The sequence below is a fragment of the Cyanistes caeruleus genome, chromosome 21 (genome assembly GCF_971803275.1).
Source record: "Cyanistes caeruleus chromosome 21, bCyaCae1.hap1.1, whole genome shotgun sequence".
In the NCBI taxonomy this organism is placed as follows: domain Eukaryota; kingdom Metazoa; phylum Chordata; class Aves; order Passeriformes; family Paridae; genus Cyanistes; species Cyanistes caeruleus.
The window spans coordinates 3,945,283-3,956,972 of record NC_141721.1 but is presented as its reverse complement, the minus strand read 5'-3'; the positions used below and the strand labels follow the sequence as shown (position 1 = coordinate 3,956,972).

General features: G+C 51.2%; 1 protein-coding gene across 8 annotated transcripts in view; it reads left to right on the top strand.

The window, feature by feature from the left end:
- The window catches only part of POR (cytochrome p450 oxidoreductase), a 36,090-nt gene that overhangs the window by 6,234 nt on the left and 18,166 nt on the right, over window positions 1–11,690 (top strand). For 2 of the 8 annotated variants that reach the window (XM_086859868.1, XM_086859872.1), the window contains exon 2: window positions 3,914–4,051. The gene's annotated coding sequence lies outside the window, so the exon portion shown is untranslated. Of the gene's footprint in view, window positions 1–1,645; window positions 1,951–3,913; window positions 4,052–8,453; window positions 8,678–11,690 lie in introns of those variants that run through there. The other 6 variants (XM_086859866.1, XM_086859867.1, XM_086859871.1 and 3 more) reach the window with 6 other exon arrangements.

Below are 11,690 nucleotides of genomic sequence, written 5' to 3'. Positions count from 1 at the left end.
GTCTGTGTTTCTTTGCTTTCCTGTCATTAATTTTTGGCCAAGCACACCCATGCAGACATCCTGACTGGGGGCCAGGTTCCCTGTGCCAGGGCCAGGACACTGCCAAATGCCACCTCCATGGCTGTCCCGTGTTGTCTGCTGGCAGTGTGAGAATTCTGTGGCTAAAAGTTCAGCTTCAAACTGTGCTGGGAACAGAGGAGAGCTGGAGAGGTGGGAGATGTAGAGGGAGACACAAAGTGCTGACCAAACAGGTCTCTGTGGGCTGCAGGACTCTGCTGCTTCCCCCTGGGGTGTTTGGGCTGGGTGTGATGAGACCCCAGCCCCTTCCCTGTGGGGACAGAATGGGACAGGCTGTGCCAGTCTGGGCACCTGATGGGATGACCCCAGCCATGGACCTGCTCTGTCCCGCTGTCCCCACAGGGCCACTGGGATCTTTTTTACCTGTGCCCATTCACCCCACAGTGTATGGTGACAGACCAGGGAGCTTCCATGGGGTCAATCCCAAAATTATGTGAGTGGCACCAGTACCCAGATGACATCGCACCCCTCAACGCTTTGCTCAAATGCAGGAAACAAGCCCTGCAGCCCTGGTGTTCTTGAGGTCTGTGCCTCCTCCTCACACCTCTTCTGGCCCCTCAGGTGCCTGCCAGGCCCAGCTCAAACTTTGGACCTTCCCCGAGTCTTTTATTGACTCTGGAGCGAGCGTCAACACAGCGACAGCGTCATGATGGTGACTTTGGATGTGCCAGTGCCCAGCAGGCACAGGGAGGGGACCCAGCCCGGGGTGACCCCACAGAGCCGTGGGGCTGCTCAGTGGGGTCAGGGCAAGCTGTGCCTCTGGCTTTGGCCAAGCTGGAAACAGCGGAGGTGTAACCCAGCTTCACCCCCCCAAAAAAATCAACCATCAGAGAGGAGAGCAGCGGTCCCTGTGGGACCCGGGCTCTGGAGGTTTGGGTTGCAAAATCTCCCACCGGGACTGCTGGGGATGCTTCCAGAGCTGCTTGTGCAACTTCCCACTGTGGCAGAGAGAGGAAGACCACCCCAAAACACCCCAACCATCTGGGCTGTGGTTAAATCAGGAGCGTGTGCTTGCCCCGGTGGAGCAGACCCCTGGCTCCCACAGAGGGTGGAGGTGACTGGGTGCCAGCCTCCACCATGGGGTCCCCTTGACCCCCCACGGGACCCTGGTCTGGGCAGTGACCTTGGGGGAGCTGGGAGTCCCACAGCAGCACCATGTGCACCCAGGAGTGGCCACAGACAGGGGTCCTGGGTCTGTGGGTCCTGTCAGCCCACAGTTAGCATCCAAAAGTGACCCCAGCCCATTGACCCCAGCCTATGACCCCAAACAGGACTCCACAGTGACCCAAGCCCTGCTCCCACTGCCACCCCAACTCTGGCCCCACCATGACCCCAACGCGCGCCCCCATACTCACCCCCGAACTACAGTGTTGACCCCAAGCCTGCCCTCCACACTGACCCCCTGCTTGCACCCACTGTGACCTCTGGACCCTGTTGTTCTGCACCCTGACCCCACCCTTGACCACCCCACGCCCCAATTCTGCCCGGCCCCTGACCCACGCTTTACCCTCCCGGCCCCTCCTGCCGCTCCTGTCCCTTTAAGACCCCCGTCCTGGGGCTGTACCATCCGCCACCGCAGAGGGGGGAATCTCCACAAGCAGGCGCGCTCGCCGCCTATTGGCGGGCGGCGAGGGCGGAGCGTGCTCCCCCGCGCGTGTGCCCGGGTGGTGCGGTCCGCTGTACGTGCCGGCCGCGCCGGGGCCGCGGCAGCCGCCAGCGCCAGACGGGCCGGGCCGGCGGTGGGTGCGGGGACCCGGGGGACATGTGGCTGAAGGGGAGCGGGACCGGGAGTCCTCTAGGGCTGAGGGGAGCTGAGCTACGCCGCTGGGATCCTCTGTGCTGGGGAGGGACGGTCCGGCATGCCCTGGCGGGGTTGGCATGGGATGGGGTCTCTTGTTATACTGGGGGGAGTGGCGTGACTGGCTGCCTGTTACTGGGATGACTGGGGTGCCCTGTATGGGGGTGCTGCTGTGAGTGGCCGCGCTGGTACTGGCGGGGAGGTCGATGTGAATGGACCTCTTTTTGGGGTGGGGGGAGATGACCAGAAACCCTTGTTCACCCGGAGGTCTGGTGTGGGTGGGCATCCTGTTACTGAGGGTTACTGAGATGTTTCGAGATCCTTCTTACTGGAGGGGTCGGAAGGACTGGGATGACCCCTGTTATGTGGGGAGGGTGCTGTGAATGTGCCCCTGTTATTTGGGGGGATGTTATTTGGGATGACCAAAGCTCCCTGTTATCTGGAGATGTGACTGGTCCCCTGTTATCTGGTAGGAATTTGGATGATCAGAGCCTGTCTTTTTTGGAAATGTCTGGTGTTGCTGGGCACCCTGTTTCTGGGGGGACTATGACCAATGTATGGGGGGCTGGCATGAGTGCCCCCTGTTATTTGGGGGGTACCCTTATCACGCCTGTCACCCCAGAGCTGTGGGGTGGGGGACTGACCAGTCCCCCTTGGGAGCAGGGTGATGCCTGCCCTGCCTTGCTTGAAGGGTTGCCCAGACTTAGCCCATCCCAGGCTGTTTTTGGTTAAAAGCCTTTTTAACAAGCTTAATTTTCTGGCACTTCCCTGCAGAAAGTTATTCCCAGCATTTAATTGACACCTTCGCTGCAGGCTGGGCTGTTTCGCTGTTGCTCCATCTATTTCACTTTATAAACTGCTGGGGTGTGGGAAAGTTGTTTGCTCCTGTTGGAGTTTCTTCGAAGAGTGAAATTACTCACCTAGGGAGTGTGCTTGTCAAAGGAAATAATGGCAACCCCCTGGTTTTGGGAATATTGAGGCTGGAGGGGGTGAAGGTGCCTGGATGATGGTGTTGGGAGTTAGTCATCAGCGTGGAATTGGTTCTTGGGGAGTTGTCTTAGTTGCTGGAGTAAGCACTGCTGGTACAGCTTGGAGTGTGCTTTATTGTGCCAGTGCTTAAACATTTTGGAGTGTGAAAGGAAATGGGAATGCTTAGTGGAATGTGTACAGAGAAGAGGGGTCACTGAGGCTCTCTGATGTGAGTCTGGAAAAGTGAAATGAGTTTGTGCTTTTACAGCTCTTTTTAAAAAGCAGAAACATATATCTGGCTGAGAAGCTGGAAAGTGCAAGGAAGAAGAGTCGGGTCTCTGTTTCCGAGCTGTGGAAGTGAAGCAGTGATAGCGTTGGTGGGGACATCCCCTCCACAACAGAGCTCTACACTTTGTGTGGGCTGTCATGAGGAGCTGTGGGGTTTCATAATTTTTTTTGCTTAGTGGGGTGCACTGATGCACACATCCCTTTTGCTAGATAGGAGAGAATGGGCTTTCTTCCAATATTTCTGTAATTCTTTGAGAAATCCCGAGGAGCTGTTGCACACACGCACAAAGCAGCTCTCTGATTAATCTGCTGCAAATGAGGAAATTGGTGTTTTGTCTGGGAGGGCTGCTGAGCCAGACCCTTCCTGGAAAACCCAGCATTGTCTCAGTACAGGTTCTTCTTGGGCTGGTTGACAGCACTGAAGCAGGGTGTGGAGTGTGTCTTAGTTTTGCACGTGGATATGAGGGTGCACGAGAACTGTATTTGCAAAACACAGAGCAGGGGGGACACAGCTACAGAAAGAAACACCAGTTGAGTGCTTTCTTTTAATCTTCCAGTGTGAAAGTCTTGGAGAGTGAGGTGAAGAGTGGGCAGGAAGGAGGGCATAGTATCACAAATCTGGCTTAACCCCCTGTTAATTAGTCCTGCTCTAATTGTGTCAGAGAAGAACCTCTTGCTTGTCATCACTTTGCAGTTGCCTCCTATTCAGTCAGTAATTTCTGGGTTTGTGCCTCCTGGACAGCCAAGTGCCTTCTGCAACTTCTCTTTTGTTTCTTGCAGAGCAGCTGGAGGAGCTCAACAGGGCTGTACAACCAAAACTTTGAGCTGTCTCAAGGAAGACTTTCCCTGCTGCTCACCACCCTCCGTGCTGGAGCTCACAGCCCCCACCAGCTCTTGTTTGCAACCCATAAGTGCAAGGTAACCCCTTTCTTTTGGGTGTCACAGGTTGTGGAGCATCTCTGGGTGCAGCTGGGTTTGGGGAGGGTGGCTGGCAGTGGGTGCTGGGAGTGATGGTTTCTTTACCTGCAGCAAAAGCAAAGTGTGAAACTGACTGAAATCCCGTTTGGTCTTTTCTCTCTCCTTTGCTGTTGTGATACAGCAAAGTTTGTGTTTGCTCAGTTCTGAAGGACTGGGGAAAAGGCTTCCCTGCTCAGGTCTGTACTCTTGCCATCTCCTCCCCTGATATAAAAAACCACCTGCAGTTACCTCTGTGGCCACTGAACTTTGTTCTGTTTCCTGACATCAACTTTCCTGCCTCTAAAACACAATTCGTAGAAGTTGCATAATTTGCTTTCCCAATGTGATCATTTGATCCCAGTGATGAGATTACTTTGTACACATTATTGTAGAGAGTGAGTCACTAGCCCTGCATTGACAGGTGCATCTCTGCCAAGATTGCTTTTTTTATAGGCTTTGAAATTTCATAGGTCAGAGCAAAAAATTACAGGCTGCTCATAATCTCTTGCTGTTTATCCCTGAGTAATCGTTCAAAGTTAATTGCATGCTGCTATCACCCATGGAATCAAGAAAGACTAGAAGCCGTCTCTGGTGGCTTCTGGAGGGCCACAAGTCCAAAGAGTGGCTGAGTTTGACCCACGGTGGCAGATTATTGTAGTATTTTTGCTTAGTAATCAGCCATGTCCGTGCCTCCAGTCACTCCTTTGTAAGGAATGGAGGTATTGATTTATTTACCTTCTTTTCTTGCTGTGTGGACTAGGTGACAGTGAGGTTTGGAGTTAGACATGGGGTTGGATTTTTTTCCTTGGTAAAATCTGGCTCTGGCAGTGCATGGGAAGTCTGCTGGAAAGGTTTAGCAACCAGCCTGGGGAGTTGGTAGGTCTGGCTTTTTGGTGCTGGCAAGTAAGCGTGGTTGTTTGTGAAACACATCAACTGACTCTCTTTCACGGGTCATTGCTGCATCTCCTCTCTAACTCCAAGCTTTGGAAGAGCAAGTTGATAAAATGCCTGCAAGGATTGTGCAAGTCCTGGTTGTGTAACAGGATTCAATGCATAACTGCTGGAGGTGAGAGGAGCAGCTCCTGTTACGAAGGAACAAAAAACCCCTGCGTCAAGCATCCTCTCTTTGTGTTGATTTTGCTGGGGTGTTGGAGAGCTGTGGCTTTTGCACCTTGGGAGCAGCCTTTCAGCCTGTGACCCCTGAGTTGCGCGATGTCTTGTGGCCTGTGTCGTGTTTTGGGTATGGAATTGATGTTCTGAGGTCTGCTGTGGCTGTGTGTGATTGCAAGGGGCCGGGCTGGGAAGTGGTCTGTACTTCCCAAATCATTTCAAAAAGGTGAAGTCCAGGTCAGATTGCTGACCCATGGCAGGCAGGGAGGTTTTGTAGGGTGATTGCACACCCTCCTGATAGGGCAGCCAGAGCAGGACAGCTCTGCTGCTGAGGTTCCAAGAATCATGCAGTAACACCTCCATTCCCTACAGCAATGTAAGAGATGGGCTTGTAATGTCTGAAAAGCTCTTGCATTCTCAGAGGAAACTGGGCTTATAAATATAAAATGTCCTGGCTCTTTACAAACATTGCTTAGTTCTCTTGAAATAAGTAAATAAATCCCCAAAACACACTGTTCTGATCAAAAGTCTTGACAATTCCAAAAACTTTGCGAGATCTGTTTAACCCTGTCCCTCTGGTGCTCTGGCAGCTGTTGCTTTCAAGGGAAACCTCTAGACCAGCACTGTGAGGTTTTGCTGTTCAAACTTTTTGTGGTGGAAGAAGTCAGTCTCTGGCTACTGACCCTATCCATAGGGCTCCTTTCCCAGTGGTGGCTGAAAGCAAAACCACAGCTTGTCACACCAGCCCACCCCAAACTCAGGCACAGGGTGAGCAAACAGCCTGTGGGGAGGAGAGGAATTTCCAGCTGTGGCTGTGGCAGCACAGGGTACACCACTCACAGAAGAGGCTGCTGAAAAAACGTCATTTTCCCTGTTGATCTTAGAAAAACATCTTCAGCTGGACCTGAACCATTCCAAGCCCATGCCTCAATGGGTTACTCCTGAGGTTTTGCAGTTGTTTGCCTGAGAGGTACCCATGGAGTTGGCAATAAATAGAGTGGTTTAAAATTCTTGCAGACTTGTCCCTGCTCCTGAATATTGGTGCTGGCCCCCTGTTCCTCTTCCAAGCAATTCCTGAAGCATGGTGTTCTGGATTTGTCCCCCTCTGGGAGGGGAGGCTGGAGAACAGTGTTGGTTCACAGGGGGTCAGTTACCTGCCATTCTCAGGTTTTGTTTATCCTGTAACCCTGAACTCCTGTTTTTCTGTGCTGGCTCACATTAATCTGCGAAGGAAGGTGTCCAAATGCATAAGTTGGGGAGATCCCCTTTGCTTAAAGATTCAGAGTCAGGGTTTTGTCTGGTGAAAGGAAGTGTTCAGTAATTCTAGCTTGCTTTAAGGCAGCTTGGCAAGTTTGAATTAATTTTTGTGTTGGATAATGCCCTAAATCCTTTGGTTCAGTGTGCTGGGCTCGCTGCACAGCCCCACCTGAGCATACCCATAGCATAGATTTCCTTTCTGCCTCAGTTCTTGTTCTCTTCCTTGCGTTTGCAGCTGCTCTGCTGTCCTTGAATAAGACCCAGGGGCCAGAAATCATGCAAGTGTGACACAGTGGAAGCTCAAATATGCAGTATTTCAAGATCCAGACTGACTGATGCACACTCTGTGTCTGTCCTGTGCCTAAAATAGAGGTTTTGCTGATGTCTGAACCGGTGTGTCAGGGTAAAAGAGACTTTCCACCGTGAAAGTAACTTTTGTTTCACAAAAGAAAAAACAACAGCTTTTGTGTTCCTTTCCCTGCTTCAGGTGCTGCTGCAGCCAACTCCTCAGTTTGGATTGGGATTTCTGAGCTGGTGGAAATGTGCAGAAGCACTTCCCTGTTTTTTTGTGAGGCTTTCTACCCTTCTACTTCCTTTCTACTTTCTACCCTTCTTTATTGAGCTGTTTAATGGGAAGCTGTGGGAAATATGTGGGAAGAAAGTGACAGGGAAGCTCTAGGAGTAGCAATCCTTCACACCAGGATGTGTGGTCCAAGGGAGGCTGAAGGGGCAAGGAAAACTGTGAGGTTTCTCACTGTGCCTTCCTTCCCCAGGAGCCCAGGGGCTCACCTGTGTGATGATTCCTACCCAAAGCAGGGAGCCTGTGCAGACCAGGCCACCTGTCTGATCTGATCTGGCCAGATCAGCATCCTCTTGTTGATAGGAAATGCAATCTCCATGTGGCACAGATGTGAAGAAAAAGCTGATCCAAGGCAGTTGTTAAATAACCTGGATCCGAGTGCCTGCTTCCTGCTTTTTTGTTTTGGAAAGCCTGACTTTTCCTGCCAGGTCTCCTTTTACTAAAAAGGAAAGTAAAAGGAGCTCATTTCAGGCTGGTACAGGCTGATGTAAACAGATTTTCTTAGTCTAATTGGTTGCATTTCAAGGAGGAATAAGAGAAGATCTGGCTTTGCCCTGAGGGTATCACACAGTAACATGCAGGAAGTCTTGGCTGCAGTGGGTTTCAGAGGAGACCAGGCACAGAAGCCTGGGCAGGAATGCCACCTCCACCACAGCCCTGCTCTCTCTGCTGCTGTTGCCTCTCCTCCTTCCTCCTGTGTCTGTGGGGCTCCTCTTCCTGACAGCCATCAGTAACCTGCCTGATGTCATTAGTGGGTGAAAGAAGAAAGCCCTTAGCTGGTCACAAGACTGCATTCCTGTTTGTGGGCAAGTCTCTTCCTTCTCCTGCACTGCTGCTGTGAGGAGTGATGGGGTCTCAGTGCAACTTCCTTTTGGTGCTGCCAGCTCTGTGAGCTCTCTACAAACTTTGTGGACCTGTGAGAGAGCTGTCCAGTAGTTTTTTCCTCCCAGATGTTTCAGTTGTTTAATTTCTATTTATGGTCTCCCTGTTTTGCCATTGTGTCTAAAGCTCAGGCTGCAGATCAGTGCTGTACAAGGAATTGGAGTTTTCACTTGGTTGTTTATCGTTTATGTGTCTGTTCTGAGGTTGAATTTTGGGGTTGTGCCCTGATGCTGGTGGAAAAAATTAGTCTCTGATTTAAAACTGGGCTTTTTGAAGGCTTCTTCTCAAGGCTGATTGTGCTCCTAATCTGTGTTGTGTCACAGTCATCACAAGAGAAAGGAGCAGACAAGGTGGGGAGGGAAGCCTGGTCACACACACCTGCTCTGCCTCGGGAATTCAGGATGGTCCTTCCTGGCCAGAAAGAGGGGTCTGGTGGCACTGGTGACATCCCCAGCCACACAGTGCTCCCAACACTGGAAATTGTGACAGCTGCACTTCCTCTCTGCTCCCTAACACGATGCCTGTGCTGAGTCAGGGACATGAGGGTCATTGTCACGTGGCTGCAGGGAGCACGAGTGCTCTCTCTACCAGCGGTGCCCCCTTGTCCCCTGCCCCGTGTGGCTGTGCAGGGCTTTCACTGGGAGTCTGGAACTGGAGAAGGTCGGTCTGAAGGAGCTTTTCGAGTGTGTGTTGCTGTTCTATTTGCTGTTAGACTCGCATGGGTTCCTGTTTATGAGAATCTGGGAGGCAGTCCTTTGGTAAGTGCTGCTGGATGGGTTGGGTGGGCTGGTGGAGAGGGAATGGGTGCTCCAGAGCTTGAGCTGGCACCATGATGGTGTTGTGAGAAACGAGGGGGTCTCGTTGCTGCAGGGGTGGTTTGGCTCCAAACCACTGCTTGCTGTCCCTGCTGGTGTTCAGCTGAGACAGCCTGGACCTTGCTGTGGGCTGGGAAGGCTTCTCTGCCTGCACCCTGCTGAGCTCCCTTTGAATGGAGCCTGGCACCGGTGCCAGCGTGGGGCAGAGGGTGACTGGTGGCGCTGCACGTTTGTCACGCAATTCCTCTTTGACTCCAGCACCGCCAATCCTTTTCCTGCTCATATTGCAGAGCAGAGGTTCCACCTGCAGCTCCTGTGCTTATCTGCAGATATCCAAAGGGTGCTGATGCCTGGGAGAACTCTGGGTGCTTTAATAGCTCAGGGGCAGTTCTGGGGGTGCAGCTCCTGTGGCAGGGCAGGCAGTGTCTGCAGGGTGTGTGGGGATTGTGGGGATCCCTCTCTGCTGTGTTGGGCTGCAATCAGGGGCTCCTTGGTGCTGCAGCTGGTGCTGGGGATCGATTATCAGAGGTGGGAGCAGTGAGCAGCCCTGGGCTGTGCTTGCTCAGCAGTTTTCCTTCTCCTTCCCCTCTCGGTGAGGCTGACACTGCATGTCAGGGTGTGCTGATGGTGGCACAGGGCAGAGTCAAGCAGAGAACTTGTTCACTCATTTTTGGGGCAAGAGTCGCAGGCTGCAGTCCTGGTCTGGGACTGGGAAGTCCAACTTGAAGGTACTTGAAACTCATCACAGATACTACATTAAAAAAAAGGCTGTTTCAATCTCAAGAGAGAGAAATTCCTGCCCAGGTTGCCAATTTAGCTTCAGAGCCAAGACTTTTGGTCACTTGGAGATCCTACAATGTGACTTCCAGAAGGGGAAACCTCCCAGCCACGTTTTGTGATTGTGGTGCTGTGTCCCAGGGTGCTTTTGAGGGCATCTGATTGATGCACCATCTCCTGATGCAGGGAAGGAAAATAAGTAAGGAGATAAGAATCTTCAGGTTGTGACCACTTCCCTTCATCACTCCTGTCTTGTTTGGTATAATACATAATAATATGTTTCTATACATGTTTAAGTATTTTTGACCCTGTGACATTATAGCACCTTTAGTCTGTATGGAAATTATGGGGGATTTGAGGATGCCTGGCACTGAGAGTGCTTCCAGTCCTTTTTTTTTTCCAAGTGTGCATGAGGAATACATTTCATTTAATATGAGGATGAGGTACATCTGTTTGCTGGCACAGAGATGAGCAGAGAAGGTCCCTGATGATTTAAATTATTGTGAGCTGCCATGTATCAAGCAAATTCACACATTCAGGGGCTGAGAAGCTGTGCTAAAACACAGCATTGCTTGACTGCAATCTTTCAAAATGTTGTGACTTTTCTGTGTGATGGAAATGCTCACATCTTGCTGAGACTGATGGCTCTGCTGTGTGCACAAACAGGGTTCAGGAATTAGAGGCACAATTAAAAAAAGCCCCAGGAATATGGACATCTTGCCTTACCTTGATTGAAGATGTAATAAACACGGTGGATAAACTGACCACTCTTGAAAACTGTTGTCAGGGAAAGTTTTACTTCTGCATCATTCCTTTCCCTTTTAAAAACCTGGTTTGATTCTACCAAGGCCCTTCCAGGGACTGCAGGATTCCCAGGACAGCTACATTTCAAGTAAGAGTCAAGTTTCTTTTCACTGGAAGTTAGTAAAGGACATGTATTTGAAAATGAGTTGCTGTGAACTTCTTGAAAATAATTGTTACAGCCAGCTAGGTGAGACTGAGATAAATTGAGGAATAATCTTCCTGTGCTGAGTGAAGCAAGTTTGATAGTTCCCAAGTTATGACAACCCTTTAAAAAAGAGAAATGAGGCCTAATTTCACATCCTTTGCCTTTCTCTTGCTATGTCTAACCAAACTTCTTCCTGAGGGTAGGGGTGTGAAGGGAGAGCAAAAAGAAGAATCCGTAGCTGGGATATAAAGCTTGAATAACCAAATATCCAGGACCAGAGGGAGCCCAGCATCAAAAATTAAAGCAGCTCTTGTGCCTTGTTCCATCACCAGGCTGTGATTCCTCCCAGGGTTAGAGGTCAGTGTGGAAACAGATTGTAACAGTGCTGTGGAGATTGTGAATGAAGAGAGGAGATCAAACCAGGCTCTCCTCCATGCACCAGAGCCACGAACCTCCTGGAATGTTCCCCTCCCTGGCTGTGGGCAGTGAGTGGGTGGCCTGGCTGCAGCTTCCCCTTTGAAGCCCTGGAGAGCTGCAGTGTGGTCAAGGCAAGGAGATAGCACAACTTCCACCCCCACATCCACCCAGGCAGCATTCCTGGGAGCTGCCTCCTTGGGGATGCCTCTTTCCAAGGCAGCACTGCTTGGGAAAGCAGGACACCTCTGGAGGCTTGAGAAAGCCAGACCCCTCTGCTCTGGGAGCTGAAGCTCTGCTGCTTTGAGCACAGTGATGAATTTTGGCTAGAGACAAAGCCCTCACCTGGCTGAGGAGAGCACAGGCTGCTTCTTGCCCTCATTCTTTGCCCACACAGGGCAGCTCATGAATATCCATGTTTGAGCTCTCTGGAGCTGGGAATTGCTGCTCACCACAGGCGTGTCTGCTTTGGAGCTGTCCACGTGCACTTGGTGACAAGGGAGGCTGCTGTCCCCTGGGCAGGGAGCCTTTCCCAGGGCTCAGCTGCTGCTGGGTTTGGTGCTCAGAAGAGAAAGAGCTGCAGCTCCTGCCCAAAACCAACTCAGCGTGGTCTCCATCAGCCTTGATTTTATTCGTGGCTTCCTCTGAGCAAAGGTTTGTCATTGCCTTATGTGCCTTGAGATTTTCAGGGAAAGTGAGTGAAAGACAAGCTGTTATGAGGATAATTTTATTGACATGTTCATCACTGCCCTGTATGAGGGGGAATTGTCCATCCTTGTGTAATCTGGGCAACGAAACTGCTACAGAAAAAACCAA